At 46.1% G+C, this 23,278-nt stretch overlaps 1 long non-coding RNA gene across 2 annotated transcripts; it reads right to left on the reverse strand.

The window, feature by feature from the left end:
* Window positions 1-6,419: 6,419 nt before the first annotated feature.
* On the reverse strand, window positions 6,420-8,628 carry LOC131252109 (uncharacterized). 2 transcript variants are annotated; one of them, XR_009174189.1, is made up of 3 exons: window positions 8,559-8,628; window positions 7,015-7,318; window positions 6,420-6,925 (listed from the first exon to the last, which is right to left on the reverse strand). It is a non-coding gene; the product is annotated as an uncharacterized LOC131252109 (long non-coding RNA). The 2 variants fall into 2 exon arrangements; XR_009174190.1 differs by having other exon boundaries at window positions 6,420-7,318.
* Between the last annotated feature and the right edge of the window lie 14,650 nt (window positions 8,629-23,278).

The raw sequence follows: 23,278 nt of genomic DNA on the forward strand, positions 1-23,278 counted from the left end.
TGCTCCTTTCTTTTCCTCTCATTTTTTTTGTGATGTGTGGCCCACTTGGATGAATCCCATCTTGAGGTATGTTTTATCCCAACCGTACAAGTCATGTGGACCCTACTTTATAGTGATGGAAACACACAAATATCAAGTTGATTTAAATATGGTGGGCCACGTTCATGTGGGACCCACCTTGGTGACACGTGGACCACCTACACGTAGGACCCACTATGATGATTGTGTTATACCTATGCTGTCCAACGTCCAAGGGACGCTGGACAGAGAGTGGCTAAAGTGGTGTGCGTGCACTGAAATGGTGGTGTACTAATAAGCAAAGGAGAGGAAGAAGAATAGTATTTGGAGGTGGGCTGCTCATGCAGGCCCCACCTTGATGTATGTATAAAATCCACGCCGCCCATTTCACTTCTCATCTCATTTTAGGCATTGAGCCAAAAGATGAGGCTAATCTGACAATCAAGCGGGCCATACCGTAGGAAATGTAAATTTTTACCGTTGAAAACTCACCCAACGATTCTACATGCTGAAAAATACTCAATATTGGTCTTGTTTGGTCAATATTGAGCCGTGAGATGCAATGGTCAGGATAGATTTTCCTGATGAGGGCCCCACCTAAGAAATTCCCTAAAAAAATTGGATTTAGAGAAAAAAAAAAAAAAAACACAGAATCATAAGGCAGCAACGCTGCTGCTGCATGGGCGGGCGGACGGCTTGGCTGGACCTCACGGCTCCAGCCGTGGGCCCCACGTGATGCATTTTGAACATCGAAACCGTGCATTTGATGGGTCCCCATGGACCAGCCGTCCATCCCAAAAATTAGCTGTATACGGAACTCAGGTGGGCCATACCATCTAAAATCATGTGATAACATGCCTAAAAATATAAAATCATCTGGTGGGGCCTCCTTGAGTTTTGGATGTGATTGAAACTTGGTTTGGACCCCTAACTTTATGGGACAAATATAATGGACGGAGTAGATCTGGTTAATGTGGGTCCCACCTAGGATTAAAAAAAAATATAAATATATATGCATGCATGTACATTGACGTCCAGACTCTCTGGACGTCCAACGTTAAGTAGGGAGGATCCCATTGGCCCCAATGGTGGACCCTACCATGATGTATGTTCTACATCCACGCCATTCATTTGATAGGTCCCTTTATTTGATACGTTGGTTCTAAAAATCAGTTATAAAACGTTCTCGTATGGCCCACACCATCATCTTTCATGCGGTGGTATGTCAAGCCACATGGAATCAACTGTTGGGGTCCACATGCAGCTTGGATCCACCTGAAACTCTGTTTGGACCCTTAAATTGGTGGGACACACACAATGAATGGGTTGGATTTGTGAACTACATCATGGTGGACCCCAAGATCACATAATCGTACCAAAAGTTTGGTGGACAAATAAATATTACAGTGGCTTAGTCCACGTGACTTTATAAAGAGGTTGTATGGCAAGTAAACATTGCGGTGGGCCCTTGGCCCATGTGACTTTATCAACAGATTGGATGCAAGTAAATGTTGTAGTGGGTCCAATGTCGTGTGACCCTATCAACAGGTTAAAATAATAATAATAATAATAATAATAAATAAATAAATAAATATTGTAGTGGGCCCCAGGTCTATATGACCTTATTAACAGGTTGGATGCAAATAAATATTACAGTGGCCCAGGTTGAATGCAAATAAATATTACAGTGGCCTAGGTTGGATTGCAAATAAATATTACTGTGGGCCCTAGGCCCATGTGACCCTATGACCAGTTTGGATGGAAAATAAACATCATGTTGGCCCTAGTTTGGATGGACAGTATGTTGGGCCCTAAGTTGGGTAGAAAAATAAACATTTTGGTGGGTCTTACTTAAGACCCATTTATGTATGTGTTGTGTCCACAATTGTGGACCTCCATAGCGGGATATGTGACTTATCTATGCCTTCCATCCCAATGGGACGCACCACGATGCATGTGTTTCATCCAACCGTCCAACCATTTTTGGAAAAATGATTTTAAGGTTTAGGATGAAAATAATACAGATTTATTTATCAAGTGGACCATAGTGCACGGTGAGGATTGAACGGCTATCTTTGAAATCTTGAGACCTTATGATTAGATTAGATGGGAAATAAATGTTATGGCGGGCCTTGAAAATTTTAGTAGTGAAAATCATTATCACCACTTATATTTGAGTGTGGCCCATTTGATATATATGGGGCCCATTGGTGTGGCCCATTTGATGTATGTATGACCATGTTATGAGGCCTACTTTGATGTATGTTGTGGCCCATTTGTCAAGCCCACTTTGATGTATTTTTATCCACGCCATCCAGGGTAGGCACCCCATTATGATATATATCAGGGCTCAAGGGTCGAGGCCCATTAGTGCTGCCTATTTGATACAACCCACTTGATGTGTACGAGGCCCATTAGTGCGGCCCATTGATGCAAGGCCTATTGTGACATGTATTGGGCCCATGACGCGTGACCCATTTGAAGCGTATAAGACCCATGGGTAGGGCCCACATATTATGTATTTGAAGCCCATGAGCAGGGCCCACCTGAGGTTTATATATGGGCCCCATTAATGTGGCCCACTTGTATTTGAGGCCCACGGGTTGCGGCCCATGGGTCGTGGCCCATTGTGATATATACTCGGCCCATACGTCGTGGCCCATTGAGATGTGTTTCCGACCCATTTAGTGAGGCCATTGTGAAATATTCCTACTCTTGTGATGAGGCCCATCGAGATGTATTTCTGGCTCATTGATGCGGCCCACTTGTTGAATTGAGGCCCATTGGTGTGGCGTGCGGCCCAATGTATCGACCCACCGTGATGTGTAGGTCCACGTGCTGTATGTGTAAGGCCCACTGTGATGACTATTTTAGGCCCACTTGTTGGATATTTGGGCCCATCTTATGTTTGACTCTATGTGGACCACTCCTTGGGAGCAATGTTGGTTAAATGTCCACATTGCTAGGCAGTGATGGTTGGATGTCCACATTGTGACCCTTCCTTAAGCCTTATCAGGCCCATTCTCATCATTCTCTTAGTGGGTTAACCCAAATAAGTGGGCCCCATTTACCATGGACGGATGGCTCCATGCTACCAGATTTGATAAAACCATGGTCGAGGGCTGATCTTTATATTATGATTGATCAGATGTTCATCTATGGACCCAGTCTTGTCTATGTGACCGGTCGTCGGTGTTGATTATCGAAGCTGATTGTTGGTGCTAATTATCGATGTAGATTATCGGTGTTGATTTGTCGAGGTCGATTGTATTGGCCGGTTCCGATTGTCAAGGCCGATTCTGAGTATCGAATTCGATTGCCATGGCCGATTGTCGAGACCTGCATGATGTATATGTGACCCGTAGTTGAGGGCCATTGTGATATGTATTAAGCCTATGATGCATGGTCCATTTAATGAATTCAAGACCCATGTGTAGGGCCCACATGTCCTGTGTTTGAGGCCTATGGGCAAGGCCCATTGTGATGTATTCATGGCCCATGGGCAAGGCCCATTGTGATATGTATTAGACCCATGAGCAGGGTCCACCTATTGTGTATATGTGGCCTTTGAGTAAGACTCATTGTGTTGTATATTAGGCCCTTGTGTGAGGCCGTGGGCCCATTATATGTTTGACTCTATGTAGGCCATTCCTTGGGGGCAATGTTGGTTAAGTGTCCACATGGTCGAGGTCGATTATCGATGCTGGTTGTGGATACCAGTTATGAGTATGTGACAGCATAGCATCATGATACATGCCCATACGCATCATCTGCATGTTTGTTATGAGAGGTGGTTGATCATTGCATATGTCATTGAGCATGTTGTTATGAGACTCCCTGGTAGGTGGAGGTTATCTCACATGAGCACACGGTATGTGCAGGACTGATGCATGACTGGATTGTATGACTCATGCATCTCGCATTATGATTACTATACGCCCTAGCGACATCAGGGTCGTAGCCTCCACAGGCATATCGTGGATGGCCAAATAGGACACCGGAAATGTTTGGTTCTAGCATACGGGCGCCATAGATGTCCTTGGGTGAAAATCCCTAAACCTCCGTGGCCAGGAGACGCCCCAACGTCGAGACCGAGTGGATACATGAGCGCCAGAGTGCCAAATACCAGGAGGCCGCGTCTCCCACTGTGTCGTGGTCGGTTGGGAGGGGGTGTGGCCTTACTCGCCCGAGGGTAGGGGGCAATACTAGGCTGAGTTTGACCAGCTCGTGAATGGGTCCGCTATCGACGTGCCGGATAGGTATTGGCAGACTATTGGCAAGGCGGATAGTGAGGTTTCTTATGCTCACTTGGGCTGTGCGGCTGGGAGAGCGGCAGTGCCATTTGGAGTGTACTAAACCCCGGTGATGATCCCAGAGATGAACTGTATTGATATGTGGATTTAGTGAGCAGGAGTTGCATACTCATTCATGCATTCATTCATTCACTATCTACTCGGGTTGGTGGTATGCAACTAGTTGTTACGTGTGCCTTCGCAATGACCAAGATTTCGGTTGGGGCGCGCGACTAACCTGAGATCAGGAGTTTACCACATTGAATCTGACTATCCAAATTTAGGTATGGGACTGGTTTGGATAGAAGTCCCTTGTGATAGACCCCATAGCCTGTGATACTACGCACTACCATCCCGACTTCACACTCCAGCATGGTCATTCCATTCGCACCGCATATTGCATTACATCCGCGACATACGACATCTTGGGTTACTGTGCTTCTGCATTTATATGGTCTAGATATGGATGACGTATTTGTGAACAAATAAGGAATTATATACCCCATTGCATTCTCGGCATTTGATATTTGGCTCTTTATGACTCCTCGTTTGCGTAGCTGTTATATATTGCGTATTCTGATATTGATTGGCTCATGGACTTGCTCGTATTTCCGCTTACTCTGTTATCGTATGATCTATGATCTTGTGAGTATTTCTGTTTACTCTGATAATTCCTTCTCTCAATATTTCTGCTTACTCAGATAATTCATGATCTTGCTAGTATCTTTGCTTATTCCGATATTGTACGATTTATGGATTACCAGTACTTCCAGTTTTTATGATAATGACATTGTATTGAATACTTGGCACTTACCTTGTGCACACACTTACACCACCTCCTAAGCTTTCTATAAGCTTATGCACGATAGATGCGTGCAGGTGTTATTAGGTTGCAGCAGCGTTGAGCTTGGAGCGTGCAGTTGTATTCTGGAGCTTTGATTTCGATATATGTATTTTCCCTTTCAGCATTGTACTCAAATGATTATATTAGTGGATATGTGATGATGATGTTGCCTTTGTCAATTGGGTAATCTTGTAGTTATGCTTATTATGAGTTAAATGTATATACAAAAAAAAAATCCTCCTTGTAGGATCCCAGGATCGGAATCTGGCATATGGACGCTAGGACTCGAGAATGGGGTACTACGGAGGCTGTCGGCACCGGATTCAGTAATCGGGATTCCTGCGAATCCGATTTCTGGGTTTGGGGCGTGACAGATACGATTTCGGTGCCACCGAACCAACTTCGGTGCCACCAAAATCGCACGGAGTTGTTGTACAGGGCCAACGCGGATAGCGTAATTTGAGGTATTTTGAAGAAATTTCAAGTTGGTGCATAAGAGAGGGATGCACAACTATAAATAGGAGTCCCAAGGACGTTCCTAGGTATCTTTTAGGGTTCAAGGAGTGAAGCAAAAGGGCGGAGTCGCCGTCCAATAGGTTTTTTCTTCGTTCTTTAGTTTGTTTTATGCTTTGTTTGAGAGACTTTAGTTCAATCATGTTTATGCTTGGCTAAACCTCTTAGCTAGGGCTAAGAGGTAAAGCTTATAGCATGATTGAGATGTTTACTTTGCTTTGATTCATGTTCATGTTTAAACTTCATTGAATTCTGGTTGATTCTAAGGAATATTTTTAGTTTTTAATGGTTTGTTGTGACTCGAATTACAATAGATCTGCAATAGCTTTAAATATCTTCTTTACTATTTGAGATTGTGGATTTGGTAAATCCTGTTGTTTGCCATCATCCCATGGGCATGGTTGGGTGATGGAATCCCTTCCAATTCACCACAATTCTCCTCCATTAAGACTAGATCAATGAGAAGTTTAGAGATTTGACTCTCTTCTTCCCACTAGATATGATAGGATTCTAATTCTAGTTCACCACACCAAAATTGTCATTCAGGAACGGTTTAAAACCATTCCTAAATGAGGCATTGCAGAAAAGCAGGAATGGTTCAGAACCGTTTTGGGTACCATTTTAAATTTTAGGGACGGTATTTTCGGAATGGTTTTAAACCATTCCGTTGCCAACGGTCACATTTTAAGAACAGAATTTTAGCAATTTTAAACCCTGCTTTTTTTATTTTTTATTTTTAAAACCTAGAGAAATTTCATTGATGGAGATCCAATGATAACATCTATTGCATCCTTTTGTTGAAGCACATACATCTAAACCTCAACAGTAGGATTACTCTATTTACAAAATATAGAAAAAGAAAAGAAAGCAACAAAGACCATCCCAACACCAAAACCAAAATTACAAATTTGAAGAAATTTTCAAAAAATCCATTAAATAAGAATTATAAAGTGGGGCCCAAGCATTCATCCCAACCCAATCAATCCTTTTTTGGAGATTTTGAAGCTTCCTCAGACTTCTTAGGCAAGAGAATAGAGTTTATGTTTGGCAAAACACCACCACTTGAAATTGTCACACCAGCTAGCAATTTCCCAAGCTCCACATCATTTTTGACAGCCAAAAGAACATGCCTTGGAATGATGCGGGACTTCTTATTGTCTCTAGCAGCATTCCCAGCCAGCTCCAAAACCTTAGTTTCCAAGTACTCAAGAATAGTAGCCAAATAGACAGGAGATTCATGCAAGCTTGTGCCATCAGCCTATAGTAGTTGAAAGATCATTAGATAAAATACAAAATCGCAGTTGCTGAAAAGTATTATTCTCATAATACAAAAGGATTTATGCATACCGGGGCAGGTACGATGTTTCTATCAGCAATCTTCTAAGCATTGTAAGCATAAGATTTGGACATCTAAGTAAAATTAATCAGTGCATGCTAGAGATGCAAATACATGACTCTTTCAGGTACACCATAAGTTATGTACAGGAACGCTTATAGCCAGCTTGAAGATGCAACTAACAGGACATTTTCATTTTTCAGCTGATGACAAGAGACACAATAATGCAATGCACCTCTAATCGAAGGGGTCAATTCAAGGATCATGTTCGCTTGCCATTGCCATCCCCATGCAAAGGCATGTAGGACACATGACCTGCAACAAATGAAAACCAACAACATCATGAATTATGACAAAGTAATCCCAGCTGTGTAAAACATAATGAAGAAGAAACATGTGGACTGAATGTTAAAGATCAATAGAATGAAGCAATGACCCAATATAAAGCTTGTGCTTGAACAACACTCCATACATCTAAAAATTGTCATGTCGGGTGCACATGTCAAAATCCACATTGGCAAACAATAAATTGACATCATAACAAAAAAAATTTGATGTTTGCAGCATGTTGGACATTAGACTGGAATGGTGCCATTCATTCAGTTGTAGGTTCCCAATCTCATACAATAGAACTAGCCATATCCTTGGATAAAAAACTAGTTAATTAAGAACCATGTTTTCTTTTATGGAGTAATTTAAAAGACGGCCGTCTGGTTTACCAGAAACTCCACAAGATGGTGAAGACTTTGACTGATTTTTTAGCATAGTAGAAATTGTTGTTTCTGATACCACATTCTCTGTCATAATCATAGGTTGCCCGCAAAAAGTAATTAATAACAATTAAAAAAAAGAGCCATATTATAAGACGAAAGCATGAAATCAGCAGCTTTTATATTATGGGACTTATGACTGATGTCAGCAGCTCAGTATTACCATTAAGGAAAGAGTTGATTGACAATTTTAAAGTTATGTAACAAGGAAATCCATTTCCTAAAGGTTTTGTTGTGCAAACATGCACTGACGTGGTGCTCAGAAAACTTGAAAACCTTTGACAAGGTAAATCCATCTTAAAGGTTTTGTTGTGCAGACAGGCACCGAAATGGTGCTCAGAGAACTTGCAAGCCTTTTTTTTAATCTTTTATTCTTACATTTGGCTCTATTTATATAATTTTACATATTTATGTAGACATGAATTTGGTGTAGTGAGTAGAAGTTTGCAGGTTGCAGGAGACTGTAAACGCCACATGGTATTTATTACCTGGTCCCAGCCCAGAGGAGTAAGGTGTGCATCAAAAAGTGCGTGTGATAAGTAGGCATCATGATTCTTTTCGCTTTCTACATTGTGAATCCCATTTAAATTGCAGATGGTAAAAACCACAAGCTAGTAAAGTAAAAAATAAATTATCACTACAAATAAAGGGGATACATTATTTTAATACAAGTCAACCAAAGCAGGTTCAGTACAAGGTTACACTCCAAGCATCAAACATAAAGCGCATTAAACACAAAAGGATTAAAAAATATAACATGATAAGATGGAGGCAAGCGTCTTTACCGAGAAATCTGTTCAACCACATGAAGGATTTGACACCAAGATTAATTTTCTAAAGAAGCTTTGATTTGTCTACAGTGATATTTGTTGGGGATCGGACTGCATAATCACACAGATCTAGATCTAGGATAGCAATCCAATGACACCAAGAACACACAAGAGAACACAGATTTAACATGAAAAACCTTTGTGGGAAAAAATCACGGCACAAAGCGACAAATCTCTACGATGAAAATAGAAATTACAAAGAGAGAGGACTTACCCAATTCGAACAACCTCGAATCTCACCCTTGCTGCACCCTTTAGAAACCTTAAAATCCTTTTAGGAACCCTTGAAACTCCTTTAGAAAGCCTTAGAATACATCCCAATCCTGCATACACCCCTTTATATAAGTTTAGAAAGAAGTAGAATCGGAATAGAAAATAAAAATCGTAAAATTTGCGTTTCCGCAGAAAATCTACGTAAAATCTTCGATGTCATCAAAGGTCCATTGATGTCATCGAAAACGGACCAAAACTATCCAACGACCAGGGTGAAAAATTTTAAAAATTATCAATGGTATCGAGCAACCTTCGATGTCATCGACGACTGGCTTCGATGTCATCGATGCCTGATCGATGTCATCGACAAACCAACAAACAGATTTAAGACATCTGTCCATAACAATCTCCACCATGTCTTCAATCTTCATCTGTGTAGCTTCTTGTCCCCTTCTCTTGTCTCTACATCTCATCATAGATTCATCAACACTTCTCGTGCACACTTCGCCCTTCTTTTATACCATCGCCAAGCCCAGAGAAGCTATACAGAACTTGAACTTCTCTACAGGAACATTCTTATTGATCATGTCTGCTAGATCTAAATCCACATGCCCAACCACCTTTGCTCCTGTCTTCCTAAAAGAAAATATGTAGTCTTCTTACCATCTCACCGCAACCCAATATTGCTTGCTGGGGTATTTGCTCACAACACTGATAGCCTGTGAAATAACCGGTCTAATCTAAACCATGACATACACTAACAACTGCATTCGAATAAGGCTCATGAGATATCCTTCTTTTCCTTATCTATTTTGGGACATGTTCTGAGGAAAACTTGAGGAGAGATGCGTAGGGAATGCTCTTTGGCTTTTTCTGGCCCATCACATCCTTGATCAATACCTACACACAAGGTATTCCTCCTATGTTTACCAAAGCCCACTTGTCTTTTAGTTTCAACGCCGAGAACCATCTTTGCAGCCCCCTGATCCTTCATCTTGAATGTCCCACTTAACTGAGTCTACAGTATAATAATTTCAGACATGTTATAAGTGGCAATCTACATGTCATCAATTCCTGACTCACCATGAAGGAATCAAACCACTGCCTAGGTGACAGGTTGAACCATGACCTCGAGCAAAGTCTTTTCTCAGCTCCTTTAACTTTGAACTACTCGGGTTACTTCATGTAGATTTGCTCTTCACTTTCCCTTGCAAAAGTGCATACTCCACATCCATCCTTCCAGCTAAAGATCACATTGGCCAACCAGCGCCAATCACGGATCTAATAGACACTTGTTATACCGTCGGCGTAAATATCTCTGAGAAGCCGATCCCTTCTCTCTGAGCATAACCCTTCGCTACGAACCTCGCCCTGTATCTATGCTGTATCTTCCTGAAGATCCACCAGTATCCAACCGCTTTCGGACCCACTGGAAGCTCCACCAGCTCTTATATGTCGGTCGGGTACAATGAATCCATCACATCGCCCATAGTCACCTTCCACTTCTCAGCACCAGGCTCACCTAGAGCCATCAGAATAGAAGATGAATCCCCTGTGATATTAGAGTCATCCATGTACCACGCCTATATCCTGTGATCATGTTGTGTGATTCTTCTCACAGGTGGTTGGTCCATCTGCTCTGTATCCCTGTCTGTGCGTCTCAGCCTTCCTGCCCTGCCCGCTCATGTAGCCATACCCAACATGCCACACATGTGTAGAGGTAGAATCCACTACATCTACTGCAGCTCCACCTTTTAGAGTACTGTCGATCAACCTGTACAAGTTACCAAGTCGTTGCGCTTTCATGATTACCCATGCCCCTTAGATACCTTAAGAGCACTATCAATACCTGTGTACTTGTATTCTTTTGCCTCAGTACACCAAGAGAAATTAGATTCTACTTCAAATCATGAACATGCCTGACATTAGTCAAGGTACGCTTCACCCCATCAAACATCCTGATGCGTACCGTACTAACAGCCACAACATTACAGGCAAAGCCATTGCCCATAAACACCTGTCCACCATCGCACTCCCTGTAGCTGGCGAACCAAGTCCGATGAGGAGTCATGTGAAAAGTTACCACTGTGTCTAGCATCTACTCATCCTTGCCATCATCGTATGGCCGCCTGATAGTAGACACAGACAAAACATTATCATCACATCCACTTGATCCATCTAACGTGGCAGCATTGGCCTCCCTGTACGAAGCCTCAGAATCTTCTCTCTTCGATTTAGAATTTTCACAATTCTTCTTCACATGTCCTTCATTCCTATAATTCCAGCAATTTACCTTTCCTTTGCCCTTACCCTTAGATTTGGATCTAGATTCTGAAGAACCCGTACCTTGTTCAAAATTCCTACCTCTTGTAAACAGTGCATCAGAAGATATCCCCATGTCGCTGTTTAGCTTTCTCATAGCCTTCCCTTGAAGGGTTGAGATAAAAGTGTCGACACTCAAGGTTTTATTCATGCTGCACATAGTGTCTTTGAATGACTCATACGATGCCAGAAGAGAATTCAGCAACATACATGCTTGTTCTTCATCTTTCATCACTTTCTCCATATCTAGTAATTTGTAAACTAATTTATTAAAGTTGCTGATGTGAGCCTCCAGATCTCCACCCTCTGCCATCTTAAAGTTATACCACTACCACTTCAAGTGTAGGCGATTTTTCAAGAATTTTTTCTCATAGACATCCTTTAACTTCGCCCATAACTTAGCCGCAGTTTTCTCCCTCACGACGTTGGAGAGAAGCTCGTTTGTGAGACATAAACGGATCGATTGTCACGCCCCAAACTCGGAAACCGGGCTCACAAAATTCCCGATCGCCGAATCTGGCGCCGACAGCCTCCGTAGAACCCCATTCTCGGCTCCCAGCGCCCATTCGCCAGGTTCCGATCCTGGGATGCTACAAGGAGGGTTTTCAACATCAGTTTGATTCGTAATAAGCATAACCAAAGGCATAACCCACAAACAACAACCAAAAACTCCATCACATTTCCACTATAATCAAAAACCTTCCAAGTACAATGAGCATAAGGGAAATACAATGAAGATAGACCAAAACTCCAAAAGAAGATCAGCCACGCGTCCAAGCCTCAGCGCTGCTGCGATCCAACGTCACCTGCACGCAACGGTCGTGCATAAGCTTATAGAAAGCTTAGAGGGTGGTGAAAGTGTATGCTCAAGGTGATAATGTAGTCATGCAGTATCAGAGTAATGCGGAAAATGCTAATGTATGCTAAGAATCCCATTAGCCGTACCAAGGCCATGCGGTGCAAAGAATGATGTCGGCCATACCAAGGCTATGCAATGCGAAATGCAAGTCAAGCATACAAATCCTCATCTAAGTCCACATGTCAATACGGCTCAAATCTGGAATATCACCGGGGTCTAGTACACTCCAAGCCAGATTGCCGCCCCATCGCGCGCAATAAGGTGAGTGGAAAAGACCTCACTATCCGCCTGCCAATATCGGGCTCGGCTCGTCAATAGCGGACCCATTCCTCGAGCTGGTCAGACTCAGCCTAGCATTGCCCCCTACTCTCGGGCGGGTAAGGCCGCACCCCCTTCCAACCGACCACGACACAGTGGAAAGCGCAACTGTCTGGTAATCGGCACTCAGCGCTCATGCACCCACTCGGTCTAGGCGTTGGAGCAACCTCCTGGTACCATAAGGGTTTAGGGACTTTCACCCAGGGATATCTATCGCACCCCATGTAGAACAGTATTTCCGGTATCCAATCCCGCCAACCACGATGCGTCTGTGGAGGCTATGGCCCTGATGTCGCTAGGGCGTACAGTGACAATATCACACAATGCAAATGCATGAATCACACTACCCAGTCATACAGCAATCCTGCGCGTATCGTGCGCTCATGTAGGGCAACACCCCCTGTATGGGAGCCCCTAAACAATCTGCCCAAAGGCATAGGCTATGACCAGTCATTTCTCATATCAAGCATACGTATGATGCATATGATCATGAATCATGGAATTAAACAAGTTATATAGGATAGATGATATTTATAATGAAGATGGGCCTAAACGGCCTACACATTACACGTATGAGCCCAAGGGAAGGTCATAATGCGGACGTTTAACCAACACTATACTTGCAATGGGGACGTCAAACCGCCATTGCTCCTAAGGTACTACCCGTCGTAAACATCATTACATAAATCATGTTGGGATCACACATTGCAATGGACCTTAGGTACATCCCATTGGGCCTTAAATACGTCAAATGGGCCAAATCACAAGGGCCTTATATTCATTAAGTGGGCCATATCAATGGGCCGTACCAATGGGCCTTATGTACATTGCAATGGCTATAACCCGTGGGCCTTAGAGTGCATCAAATGGGCCTAATCTTATGGGCCTTATATGTATCAAATGGGCCTCGCCAGTTGGGCCCCATACGTGTATAAAATGGGCCTCAACCCATGGGCTCCTAATACGTTAAATGGGCCTCGACCCATGGACCTTACCTATACATCAAAGTGGGCCTCATTCATGGGCCACAAGCAACTGAGGTGGGCCTTACCTATATGTCAAAGTGGGCCTCAATCATGGGCCTCAACATAAATAAGTACAATATTTATATACATATATATATATATATATATATAATATAGTATATAATATACATATAATATTACATGAACCATAATATTATATATATCTATATATATATATATATATACATATATCTATATATATATATACACATACACACACGCACGCAGCACAGTGGGCCCACACAATTATCACAGTGGGCCCACAAAATTATCACAGTGGGCTCCACGTCCACTGTCACGTTGGGCTCCACCGTCCAAGCAGACGGTGAAGATAAACACTTACATCACTGTGGGCTTCATGTGGGGCCCACCATAATGTTTGCTTTCCATCCAACCCATTGATAAGGCCACGTGGGCCAAGATGAAGGGTGAAAACAAATTTCACCCTGATCCGAAACTTCTGTGGACCCCAAAAGAATTTCAAGGGTAGAAGTCCCATCCAACTGTTTCCTACAGTGTGGGCCACCTGAATCTTGGATCAACCTGATTTTTGGGGTGGGCCCACGTCAGGTAGTGGCCCACCCGATGAACGGGTTAGATGACATATAAACATCAAGGTGGGGCCCACGGCTGCAGCCGTGGTGGCCTGCTCGGTCGTCGCGGGCGCTGGCAGCGCTGCTGCGCTTCTGACACGGCAGCAGCGTGTGTGCGCTTGTTTTTTTTTTATTTTTTTTTTGATTTTCAAGGAATTAGCAGGTGGGGTCCATATCCAGGGGATCCACACCATCCAGCGCTCTCCCATGGCTCACCACGAGCAGTTCAAGTCCAATATTGGACATATTTCAAGGTACAACCAATCAAGGAAGTTTTCAATGGTGAAAACCACCATTTGCTATGGTATGGCCCGCCTGAAGGTCTGATGGATCCCACCTTCTGGCTCAACGCCTAAAATCATCTTGGGAAAGGAATGAACGGCATGGATTTAATATATACATCAAGGTGGGGCCTACGTGAGTGGACCACTCCAAGGCCTTTTAAAAAAAGATATTTATGTTTTCCATTTAAACGTCCAGCGTCCAGGGACGCTGGACTGTCTTTGCAATTTGAGGTGGGCCTGTTCAGGTGGGCCACCACTGATGAACGGCGTGGGTATTATACTTATAAGGTGGGCCCCACTCAAATAAAATGCTTACTACATGGTGGGGTCCATTCAAGTAGCCATACAACCTTACCATCATACAACAAAATAAAAAATAAAAATAAAATAAAATAAAAATAAAATAAAAAGGGAGAGGGATAGAGAGTGAGACCGTGTGATGGAGGGACCCCGGCACTATGGGCCCTCCCTTGCACTAAATCATACATCAAGTGGATCCCATTACATGTGGGGTCCATGGAATTGAAATCCAACGGTGGAGATCCTTTCTCCACTAAAACAAATGGTCTAGATGACCTTAAATATGCAAGAAAGTAAACATCATGATGGGGTCCATGGAGAATGGCCCCATCATGGAATGATCATGATGATCCAAGTGGGCCATTGGCCACATCATAGGGTCCAAAGCGAGATCCAAACCATTGATCGGTTGGCCTCACTTGGCCCATCTTAAAAACATCAAAAACTATCCTATCCAAACACCCACCGCTAGATCTTCTTGCTCCCTAGGCTTCCTTAGCTCCTTGGGCTACCCTTTGATGGTGGAAGATGAGAAATGGATGGTTGAGATGAGAGATGAAGGGGTGGGAAAGGTGGACCTCACAAATAAAATTTTCTCACCATGGGAAGACCATACGTATGGGACTTGCTATGGGAGAGTTTGAATGAGAGAGAGACTTGTAAGGGAGAGAGAGAGAGAGAGAGATAGGGTGATGGAGTGATGGGGGATGGTTTGGGTTGAAAATGGCAAAAGAGGTATGGTTGTTGTTGAAATTTGGAAAAGAGGAGTGGTGAGGTGGAAAGAATGGTGGACTTTAGTAAAAGGTGGTGATGGGTTGTTGTACTTGAGGTATGGGATGCTTTAATGGTTGATTGATGGGACTAATTGTAGAGATTCCCTCGAAATCCGCAACGCGCGGTGTTTCTTCGGAATAAACGCTGATCGGCATCTTCTTACAGGTATCGGTTCGGTGCGCAAGTCACGGCGTCGGAACCGCGGCGGCAGCGCGCGGTCGCCATGATATAACTTTCGGACCAAGCCGACATCGGTGCGCGGGACTGGCTTAGGATCGTGCGCAAATACCGAATACGGTGCGAAGGTTGCGGAATTTGACCGAAAGGATCGCGGAAGCTAACGGAACAGGACGGATTAGGACACGGGTCTTACGGCTCTCCTCCTAATAGAAATTTCGTCCTCGAAATTTACACAATCACCGCAACTAGGCATAACTCAAGAGGGAGAAGAAACATCACATCACTATATAAAATCAGGAGATAACCTACAAAATACAACACAATCAATCAACAAAAAGATGGGGATAATGCTCTCGAATCTCGGCCTCGCGCTCCCAAGAAGCCTCCTCAATAGAATGGTGACCCCACTGAACCTTCACCAACGGAATGACCTTAGTCCGGAGGACCTGCTCCTTCCGATCAAGGATACGGACTGGCTGCTCAATATAGGAAGCGTCCTCACGAACCTCTAACGGCTGCCAATCGATAACAGGAACGATGTCTGACCCACACTTCCTCAACATGGAGACATGAAAAACGTTGTGGACGCCAGACAACTGAGATGGCAAGGCAAGCCGATAGGCCACGGCGCCAACGCGCCCAGTGATCTCAAAAGGTCCTATGAATCTCGGGGCAAGCTTGCCCTTCGCTCCAAATCGAACCACGCCCTTCATAGGCGAGACCTTGAGATACACATGGTCCCCTACATCAAACTCCAAGGGACGACGCCGACGATCAGCAAAACTCTTCTGCCGGCTCTGAGCTATGCGCATCCTCTGCCTGATGATATCAATAGCCTCTGACGTCTCCTGCACAAGCTCGGGACCTAAGAGACGACGCTCTCCAACCTCGGTCCAACAACTCGGTGATCTGCATGGTCTGCCATATAGCGCCTCAAAAGGAGCCATGCCGATGGTCGCCTGATAGCTGTTATTGTATGAAAACTCAGCCAATCGCAGATGCTCATCCCAGCTACCCCCGAAATCAATCGCGCAGGCCCGAAGCATATCCTCAAGGATCTGGTTGACCCTCTCGGTGTAGCCATCGGTCTGTGGATGTTACGCGATGCTGAGCTACAAATCAGTCCCCATCGCTCTCTGGAAACTCCCCCAAAACTGAGACTTGAACCTCAGGTCTCGGTCAGAAATGATCGAGACCGAAACTGGAACGCTCACAATATCCTCGATGAATAATCTCGCAAGCCGGTCAAAGGCCAAGTCGCACGTATCGCAATAAAATGTGCCGACTTCGTTAGTCGATCAATGACAACCCAGATGGCGTATGACCATGCCGAGTCCTCGCAAGCCCATAATGAAATCGCCGACACGTGCTCCCACTTCCACATCGGGACACTCAACTGCTGCAATAGCAGGGGGTCTCCGATGATCGGCCTTGACACGCCGGCACGTGTCACACTCGGCCACAAAGCCGCGATCCGGCGCTTCATCCCCGCCCAAAATACACTGCCGCCTCATGTCGCGGTACATCTTCGTCGAGCCGGGATGGATAGAAAACCGCGATCGATGTGCCTCGGTCCATAAGATCTCGGCGTAGCTCAGAATATCCGGACACATAATCGGCCTCTCAAGCGAAGTCCACCATCCGTACCAATCTGCCAATCCGTCTACTCTCAGATGCCGCCTCTGCTCGGTAATCCCGCAACGACTGATCGTGCCGAGCCTCGATCACCCTTGCGACAAGAGAGGGTTGAATCAACAGGCTTGATGGCTGAATGATAGAAGACTGTAAACCAAACTCAAAGTCATACTCTGCTATATCCTCAAGCATCCGCCACTCCTGAATCATCATATGCGCCACCAAACCACGTGGCTGACGGCTGAGGTCATCTGCCACCACGTTCACCTTGCCCGGGTGGTATTGAAGATCAAAATCATAGTCCTTCAGGAGTTCCATCCAACGCCTCTGCCTCATATTCAACTCAGACTGAGAGAAGAGGTACTTCAAGCTCTTATGATCAGAAAAGAGCTCGAACCTAACCCCATAGAGATAGTGTCTCCACACCTTCAGTGCGAAAACAACTGCAGCCAACTCTAAATCATGCGTGGGGTAGTTCAGCTCATGGATCTTGAGCTGGCGAGACGCGTAGGCTACAGGTTTACCGTGCTGCATCAGGACAGCACCCAAACCAATATGCGAGGCATCGGTGAATACAATAAATCCGTCACTCCCAGAGGGAAGAGTGAGGACAGGAGCGGACGTCAGACGGTCCTTTAACTCCATAAATGCTCGCTCGCAGGCGTCACTCCAAATAAACTCTGCGCCCTTCCGGGTCAACCTGGTCAACGGGGCTGCAATACGAGAGAAGCCCTCAATGAAACGCCGATAGTAGCCCGCTAAACCAAGGAAACTACGGATCTCGGACGCAGTCGTGGGCTGACCCCACTGACGCACTGCCTCAACCTTCGAGGGGTCTACTGCGACACCCTCCCTCGTCACCACGTGACCGAGGAACTTCACCTCCTCCTGCCAAAACTCGCACTTCTCCAGCTTCGCATACAGCTGGTGTGCGCGGAGGGTCTGCAACGTAACCTCTAAATGCTGCTCATGCTCCTCACGAGTCCTCGAATAAATCAGAATGTCGTCGATGAAGACTACAACAAACTGATCGAGATACGGACGGAAGACCTCGTTCATCAACTGCATGAACACTGCTGGCGCATTGGTCAGTCCGAAGGACATGACCTGAAACTCGAAATGACCATAACGCGTCCTGAATGCTGTCTTCGGAATGTCCTCCTCTCGGACCCGAATCTGATGATAACCGGAACGCAAGTCAATCTTCGAAAAGAACTGTGCACCCTGCAGCTGATCGAACAAATCATCAATCCTCGGGAGCGGATACTTGTTCTTGATCGTGACCTTATTGAGCTCGCGGTAATCTACGCAGAGCCTCAACGAGCCATCCTTCTTCTTCACGAAGAGTACCGGCGCTCCCCACGGCGAACTGCTCGGACGAATAAAGCCTAACTCACGCAACTCGTCCAACTGCTTCTGCAGTTCCCGCAACTCCAATGGTGCCATACGATATGGGGCCTTTGAAATAGGCGCAGTACCGGGCACGAGATCAATCTGAAACTCGGTGAGTCGACGAGGCGGTAATCCCGGAATCTCCTGAAACACATCGGGAAAATCGCAAACCACAGACAACTGGTCGACGCTCACTGCTAAAGGCTCCTCTATGGCACAAGACATCAAACAAGACAACGGCTCTCCTCTGGGCTCAGCAATGAACTGGAACTGCGGCAAGCCAGGTATACAAAACGTGACTGTCCTCGCGGAACAATCCAATATGGCGTGATACTCGGCAAGCCAATCCATGCCCAGGATGACATCAAACTCGGACATAGGCAAAGCAAACAGGTCGGCAGGCAAAAACATATCCCCAACCAGAACGGGGCAAGACAAGCAAAATCGGCCCAACACTGCAGTCTTCCCCAAGGGAGTCGATACAGTCAACCCCTCATGAGCAGACTCCAACGGTAAACCAGTCGATCGGCAAAAACTCTCGGCCACGAAAGAATGCGATGCACCATAATCAAACAACACACGTGCAATGCATGCAGATACGAAGTATACCCTCAACGACTCCTCCGTAGGACTGATCCTGGTGGGCCGCATAGAATCGAGCTTGAGCTAACCGGGAGGTGCCTGTCCCCTCTCAGTGTGTTACTGCTGCTACTGTCGCTGAGGCGGTCGAAACCGCCTCTCTGCTGCGCCTCGAGAGGCGATCCGCCGCCGAGGTGGTCTCGGTGGTGGGGGCCGCTGCCGCCGCCGTGGGGGCCTCTCGCTGGGGGTCTCGCTGCTGCGGTGGTGGAGGCCGCTGTGGACCTCTCTGCTTGCTGGGGGCGAGGACACTCCCACATACGGTGTCTGTCGCACCGCACCTAAAACAAGTGCCGAGAACTGTCTCGGAGGTGGTGCCGAGGTGCTGGTGCTCGAAAGGCCGGGCGACTGTGCGCCTCTGAGGTCGACCTGCTGCGTATCACTGGAAGGAGCCTGCCTCTTCCGGTCCTTCCTCTGACCGCGATCAGACTGAGAACTGTCCCACTCAGCCTCAAAAATCTGGGCCTTCCGCACCACTTCCTCGAAGGTAGGGAGCTCATGCCCAATAACACGGCCTCGAAGACCGTAACGCAAGCCGGCCTCGAATCGGCGGGCTCTCCGCTCCTCATCATCCACTAAGTAAGGTGCAAATCGGGACAGTGCTACAAAACGAGCGGCATACTGAGCCACTGTCATATCGCCCTGCACCAAGGCCTCAAACTCCAACGCTCGCTGACGTCGGATGTGATCGGGAAAATACTGTCGGTCAAACCGATCCACAAAATCCTCCCAAGTCCAAACAAAATCAGTGCCCGCTGCTCGACATCCACCAGTGCTCAGCCTCACCATGGAGAAGAAATACGGCTAATCGGACTCGCCGCTCGGTCGCGCATCCCATCGTCTCGAATACCTTCTCTACGTCGGCGCGCCATCTCTCAGCCACGGTCGGGTCTGGCTCACCCTGGAAATGCGGAGGATCAAGGCGTCGAAACTCTCGAAGGAGGGCACTCGAGCGCTCCTGCTCTGCCTGTGCTGGAGAAACGACTGGGGGTCTGCCCTGCCCCTGAAGTGCGGCCGTCACAGCCTGCAGCATCTGCTGTAACTGGGAAGCACTCACAGATACGGTCGGCTCCGCACTAGTCTCTGGTGGAGGAACTGCACCCATAGACTGGGCAGCATGAATCCCTGGCAGATGGGTGGCATCCTCAGGCAGTGCAGTAGGGATCTCGGGTGGAGGAGCAGGGATCGTAGGTGGTAGTGCGGGAGCCGCAGGTGGTGGAGCGGGAGTCGATCGGGTCACTCTCCTGCGCGCCATGTCCTACAGGAAAGAGCAAAGGTGCCTAATCAACCTTGAAAACTCTCGGAGGCACACTCGTTAAGGGTCGGTAATAAAAGATCGCTAGGCTACTCGAACTTAGGACTTAAATCATTCATAGCAGACATGTAATGTTGTTTTTGGTTATTCCCGAGTTATGCTCTGATACCAACTTCTGTCACGCCCCAAACTCGGAAACCGGGCTCACAAAATTCCCGATCGCCGAATCTGGCGCCGACAGCCTCCGTAGAACCCCATTCTCGGCTCCCAGCGCCCATTCGCCAGGTTCCGATCCTGGGATGCTACAAGGAGGGTTTTCAACATCAGTTTGATTCGTAATAAGCATAACCAAAGGCATAACCCACAAACAACAACCAAAAACTCCATCACATTTCCACTATAATCAAAAACCTTCCAAGTACAATGAGCATAAGGGAAATACAATGAAGATAGACCAAAACTCCAAAAGAAGATCAGCCACGCGTCCAAGCCTCAGCGCTGCTGCGATCCAACGTCACCTGCACGCAACGGTCGTGCATAAGCTTATAGAAAGCTTAGAGGGTGGTGAAAGTGTATGCTCAAGGTGATAATGTAGTCATGCAGTATCAGAGTAATGCGGAAAATGCTAATGTATGCTAAGAATCCCATTAGCCGTACCAAGGCCATGCGGTGCAAAGAATGATGTCGGCCATACCAAGGCCATGCAATGCGAAATGCAAGTCAAGCATACAAATCCTCATCTAAGTCCACATGTCAATACGGCTCAAATCTGGAATATCACCGGGGTCTAGTACACTCCAAGCCAGATTGCCGCCCCATCGCGCGCAATAAGGTGAGTGGAAAAGACCTCACTATCCGCCTGCCAATATCGGGCTCGGCTCGTCAATAGCGGACCCATTCCTCGAGCTGGTCAGACTCAGCCTAGCATTGCCCCCTACTCTCGGGCGGGTAAGGCCGCACCCCCTTCCAACCGACCACGACACAGTGGAAAGCGCAACCGTCTGGTAATCGGCACTCAGCGCTCATGCATCCACTCAGTCTAGACGTTGGAGCAACCTCCTGGTACCATAAGGGTTTAGGGACTTTCACCCAGGGATATCTATCGCACCCCATGTAGAACGGTATTTCCGGTATCCAATCCTGCCAACCACGATGCGTCTGTGGAGGCTATGGCCCTGATGTCGCTAGGGCGTACAGTAACAATATCACACAATGCAAATGCATGAATCACACTATCCAGTCATACAACAATCCTGCGCGTATCGTGCGCTCATGTAGGGCAACACCCCCTGTACGGGAGCCCCTAAACAATCTGCCCGAAGGCATATGCGATGATCAGTCATTTCTCATATCAAGCATACGTATGATGCATATGATCATGAATCATAGAATTAAACAAGTTATATAGGATAGATGATATTTATAATGAAGATGGGCCTAAACGGCCTACACATTACACGTATGAGCCCAAGGGAAGGTCATAATGCGGACGTTTAACCAATACTATACTTGCAATGGGGACGTCAAACCGCCATTGCTCCTAAGGTACTACCCGTCGTAAACATCATTACATAAATCATGTTGGGATCACACATTGCAATGGACCTTAGGTACATCCCATTGGGCCTTAAATACGTCAAATGGGCCAAATCACAAGGGCCTTATATTCATTAAGTGGGCCATATCAATGGGCCGTACCAATGGGCCTTATGTACATTGCAATGGCTATAACCCGTGGGCCTTAGAGTGCATCAAATGGGCCTAATCTTATGGGCCTTATATGTATCAAATGGGCCTCGCCAGTTGGGCCCCATACGTGCATAAAATGGGCCTCAACCCATGGGCTCCTAATACGTTAAATGGGCCTCGACCCATGGACCTTACCTATACATCAAAGTGGGCCTCATTCATGGGCCACAAGCAACTGAGGTGGGCCTTACCTATATGTCAAAGTGGGCCTCAATCATGGGCCTCAACATAAATAAGTACAATATTTATATACATATATATATATATATATATAATATAGTATATAATATACATATAATATTACATGAACCATAATATTATATATATCTATATATATATATATATACATATATCTATATATATATATACACATACACACACGCACGCAGCACAGTGGGCCCACACAATTATCACAGTGGGCCCACACAATTATCACAGTGGGCTCCACGTCCACTGTCACATTGGGCTCCACCGTCCAAGCAGACGGTGAAGATAAAACACTTACATCACTGTGGGCTTCATGTGGGGCCCACCATAATGTTTGCTTTCCATCCAACCCATTGATAAGGCCACGTGGGCCAAGATGAAGGGTGAAAACAAATTTCACCCTGATCCGAAACTTCTGTGGACCCCAAAAGAATTTCAAGGGTAGAAGTCCCATCCAACTGTTTCCTACAGTGTGGGCCACCTGAATCTTGGATCAACCTGATTTTTGGGGTGGGCCCACGTCAGGTAGTGGCCCACCCGATGAACGGGTTAGATGACATATAAACATCAAGGTGGGGCCCACGGCTGCAGCCGTGGGTGGCTGCTCGGTCACCGTCCGCCCGGACGCTGGCGTGCGCAGGCAGCGCCTGCTGCACTTCCTGACACAGCAGCAACGCTGCTGTGTGCAGTTTTTTGTTTTTTTTATTTTTTTTTTTGATTTTCAAGGAATTAGCAGGTGGGGTCCATATCCAGGGGATCCACACCATCCAGCGCTCTCCCATGGCTCACCACGAGCAGTTCAAGTCCAATATTGGACATATTTCAAGGTACAACCAATCAAGGAAGTTTTCAATGGTGAAAACCACCATTTGCTATGGTATGGCCCGCCTGAAGGTCTGATGGATCCCACCTTCTGGCTCAACGCCTAAAATC

The sequence above is a fragment of the Magnolia sinica genome, chromosome 7, assembly GCF_029962835.1.
Source record: "Magnolia sinica isolate HGM2019 chromosome 7, MsV1, whole genome shotgun sequence".
Classification (NCBI taxonomy): Eukaryota; Viridiplantae; Streptophyta; class Magnoliopsida; order Magnoliales; family Magnoliaceae; genus Magnolia; species Magnolia sinica.